The sequence below is a fragment of the Zea mays genome, chromosome 3 (genome assembly GCF_902167145.1).
Source record: "Zea mays cultivar B73 chromosome 3, Zm-B73-REFERENCE-NAM-5.0, whole genome shotgun sequence".
Taxonomy (NCBI): domain Eukaryota; kingdom Viridiplantae; phylum Streptophyta; class Magnoliopsida; order Poales; family Poaceae; genus Zea; species Zea mays.
The window spans coordinates 181819926-181824656 of NC_050098.1; the positions used below are offsets into that span (position 1 = coordinate 181819926).

General features: G+C 46.0%; 1 pseudogene; it reads right to left on the reverse strand.

The window, feature by feature from the left end:
- Positions 1-2755: 2755 nt before the first annotated feature.
- Positions 2756-4378, reverse strand: LOC118476817 (uncharacterized; annotated as a pseudogene).
- Positions 4379-4731: the final 353 nt, after the last annotated feature.

The window sequence follows — 4731 nt, forward strand, 5'->3', positions numbered from 1 at the left end:
AGGCATCAAACTCAAGAAAATGATGAGACATGTCTTTCCTAGGTTGGGTCGATAAAGCAATGATGTGATTATCAAGAACAGGCAAGCTGGAATTAGGGATATCAGCTTGCGCCAACCGAATAAGGGCATGGTCTAAGATGAAAATTATGAGTCGAGATTCTTATTTTAAGCTTAAGTACATTTTATGTCTAATAAGGAAATTGTTTACGCATTTATTTGTATGGGCTTTGTCATGGAGTAATAATGGACAATTCAAATTTGGGCATGGTTCACTAAATAAGAATATGGCCTAGTTTTGGGTTTAGGCAATCGAGTCTCTAACCTTCTATCGACACATAAAGCACAAGAGCACATATAAAGTACCCTAAAAGGTCACCTAAAGAATGGAGGACACCTATTTCATCGAAGTTCATAATTCAACATTACACCATATTATCTACAATCAATGGTTACTGGAATAAAGATGAGAAAAGCATCTTGGGTGTATAGGTGACAAACATGATGCAACAATCAGGATGCATGCTCGTCCTACACGTCCTCACTGATTTTGCCAACATAATGTGGCAATAGCGTTCTATATCGGTGGCATACTAACGACTCTCACGGTATTTTGCTAGTCGTCAGCTACACATACGTTTTCGAGGTTAGTGTACCTGCAGAAAATTCATTACAGCCCATTACCCAATGATGCAATTCACACATGACAGTTTACCACAGTTTATACTCCATATATTGCTATATGGAGGCCAGCTCATCATTAAGCGCCGAGCCACGCATAGGCGCCGTTGCCACACTTTAACCATAGGGCAACTCATTATGGTAACTCACCTTCTTACCTGAGCGTAGGTGCGTCGTTACAAGTACATTACACTTCTTAGTATTCCCATGTCTGTATACCCATACACATCCATGGGGTACTGAATTCCCAGAAAAGTAATTACTCCATATCGCAGCTTTCATATATACATATGTAGAACATGTATATAGTCAAGCGCCACAATTAAGCACTTCCCTAGACCGACGGTTGTTCGGTCATGCTCTCACATCTCACCTTACCTTGAGCGTCGATCCATTCAAAACTGAATGGCCTAAAAAATAACAATACACATGTATGCAATACCCCCGGTTGTGGGTTAGTGGTTTTTAAATAAGCCACCTAATAGTCCTTAGTATAGGGCTTAACAGAGGATGTCGCTAGCATTATAGTTTTTCAAAACTGTTTTTCAAAGCCAAACAATGTGTTTAGTTGAAAATAGGTTTTTCAAAACCAAAACCTTTGTTTTGAAAATACGTATGTGACCGTATATACTTAATCCAGCTCCGATACCAGCCTGTGGCAGAACCTCCAAGTTATTGGGCCCACATGCACCCGTCCTTGTCCCAAAGACCTCAGACGGCCATGCATGTGCACCAGATAACTCAACAGGATCTGTCCGATTGCCCCAAGGACATCGGATAAACCACTTTCAACCAGAACCGCGGGATTAAGTAACACAAATCACACACACCAATATTATTGCAGCGGAAATCTTACTACCAAATTTTACAAGTTACAAAAATTTTATATTATTTTATCGGAGTGATTACAAAAGTATAAGTTTGAAATATATGCTAGCTCAAGGGATCATCCTCAATAAGAAGTATAGGAGTACTTAGACTTATAAGAAGGCCGAGCCCACCGGCACTTAACACCATCAACAGCAGCACAAAACTATATCCTGAAAAACAACAGGGAATAAAACCCTGAGTATGGAATTACTCAGCAAGACTTACCCGACTAAAGAAAAGACTCTCAAGGGTATGCTGGTTATATGGGAGTCAAGGAGTGGCTTATCAAGAATCAAAGACTCTGTTTGCAGAAAAGCTTACTAATAGTGGATCCTTAAAATCCAATTTTATTTGTCAAGTTAAGTTGAATTACCTGCAACTAGAGTTCTTTCTACCCTAGTTCAATCACTTTGCCTATACTAGCCAATTTTCTTAACAAAGACCCATCATCTTTAGTGGAATGCTACGTGTAGGGTAGTGACCAAGTCTTCATAACCGCGAAGGTACGGCGATCCGAATCGATTATACTCAGCTGAGGATCTCCAATCACACGACATATGTAGCACTTAACCCTTGCATATGTCAACCTGCCACCGGGGTTCTTAAGACCGGATCAGGTTCACGCAGACCGAGAGCACATATACACCACCGTCCAGCCTCTTGCCACGGAGGGTACACGCTACTCTCGCCACCGCTCCACGCCCATCTCGTGTTGTCTTATTCCTGCCTTAGTCTGCCTGAGGCAAGGCTTACCCATGACGAGGCATGTGACCAGCTAAAGGGTCCTCGATCAACAAGCCTACATCGACAAGGTCCTTAATCGACTCAGACGGAGACACTACACCGAGACTCCTTTCTCGTGCAAGTCACCCGCCCGGTCTCAGCTTAATCATTTCAAACCCAAAGTTTGGTACCTGGCAGAGGTACATGTTTTCCGATGTTGAACCTATCAAGGCCTTTGATAGATCCATCATCAAGTTTTATTTTCGAAAACATCCCACCCACTTTTGCCACATCATATTTTGTAAAAACAAAACATTTTGTTTTTCTAAAGCAAGGCTAAGCATCAAAATCTTTTGTAAAACGGGTGATCAAGGAAGGTAATCAAATTCAAGGAAGGTAATGCAGGAATTGTTTTATCAATCAACTCCTATCACCTAATGCATCAAGCAAGTGAGAAAGATTTTAAAAACAACAAGGAGGGTGGCAAATGCACCGGGGCTTGCCTGAGTAACACTAGGTTAGTGTTGTTAGTCGATGAGCACTTGACGACCATCTTCAGGTTTGTCCATCAGCATCGCCTTGCGAAGAAGCCCATGCTTGGGGTCGACTTGGCTCGTCTTCCGCATCACGCGATTAATTAACGTACCTGAATGAAATGCATTATGCACATGAATGCATATAGACGAAAATATTACGAACCTAAATAGTGCTACGCCGACAAGAATTAAATACTTAGTGACGAAGCGTCGTACTATTTTATACGAAAACACTAGCTATCGACGTATGACTAAGCTTAATAATCACGGTTTTCTAGATTAAACGAACCTAACGCAAACATCACGAACAACAGATCATACACTTTAAACATGATTAGCCTAAATACAACTTATCAGCTACTTAATTAATTGAATTCTAAACTTATCTCTTGCTTTATAAATTATACTACATCTTTATAAGTGATTAAAATATTTTATTAACACACATGCCTACTCATATTCTACTCGGTACACTAATTTAACTACTTGATCGGAATAGCGAGATAACTCGCTATAACTGAACCTGGCTCGATAATCGCAAGAACTGCGAAGTCGACGAGAGTTTCGTGACTTACGCAATTTATCGAGCACCTAATGAGCATCACACTAGCAATTTATTTATTCATCGATTGAACTATTCTGAATAATTCATCAGCTTACCGCTTCAGCAGCTGACACGAATCCGCGAGATCGGTAGCGATTTTCCGATCCAGGCAATTTGTAGAGCGCTTAGGGAATATCGCGCTACTAGCTTCATCTTCACTTGATTCTTGGGATTTCTTGCTGACGCGCGGAACGACGACGACTTTCAGCTGAAGTCGGGAGCGAGCTGGTGAGGTGGGGTTTGAGCAGAGGATGACGTGTTTGACGACTCAACGGCAAACGACGCGACGACGAGCTGATCAAACAAAAACTCCACGACGCCGACTGACACACGGGTTAGAGAACGGCGGCTAGCGAAATCCGAGTTGGCAAGCGCACGGCAGGGAGCTTCGCAATTTGACGGAACCGTGGCCGAGCGATTTTTATAGCGTGGACTGGGGACAGACTGCGGTCGGGTGAACTCTATGGTGCGGACTGCCTTACGGCCACGACAGCTGTCGCGACAAAAGGAGCACAGGGAGATGCTCACAAGCTCCACGCGGGAACCAGGGACACGACAGAAAACTCAGCGCGCAGCAAGGAACTCGACGGCGACGCGTGAGCAAGGAGACACGCGCGCGCAGGAAAATCCACGGCGCGGCGGTCAGGGAGCTCGACACGCGCAAAGCTTCGATCTGCGACACGAGCAAGGAAATAGGTGCGCGACGCAGGAGGCTGAAGCATCACCGGCCATGGGAGAGGAAGCTCCGCGAGCTGGGGCAGAGGACACGGATCGGCGAGGTCGCGGTATGGGCGAGCAGCAGCACGACGGCGCGAGCACAGGAGTTGGGCGCCGAGCAGCCGAACGCCATGGGAGAGGGAAATCCAAGCTGGGAAGGTCCAGGGCGCAGGGAAAGAAGAGCGCCATGGGAGAACCGAGCGAGCTGGAGAGAGCCGCGGCTTGCGACGGCGAGCAGAGCGTGCGCCATGGCGAACAGAAACCGGGGCGCCGCAGTTGCCAGGGAGACTCAGAACAGGGAGATGGACACCGCTGTAGCAGCCAGCGAAGGACCCCGAGCCCTGGCCACACGCGTAGGAGAGGCAGGGCGCGACGCCGACGGGAGCAAGCAGGGAGCGACGATTGAGGGAAAGAGAGAGGGAGAAATCAAGAACAGGGAAATGGAGCCAAGCTGGGGCTTCGACGGCTGGACGCGCAGGACTCCACGCTTGGGGAAAATGGAACCTGGGCGTAGGGAACAAGGGGATGAAAGGGAGATGGGAAACCACGGCGCCATGGAAGCTCCAAAACCGGGAGCAGGAAGCTGACGCTCCATAGGAGAGC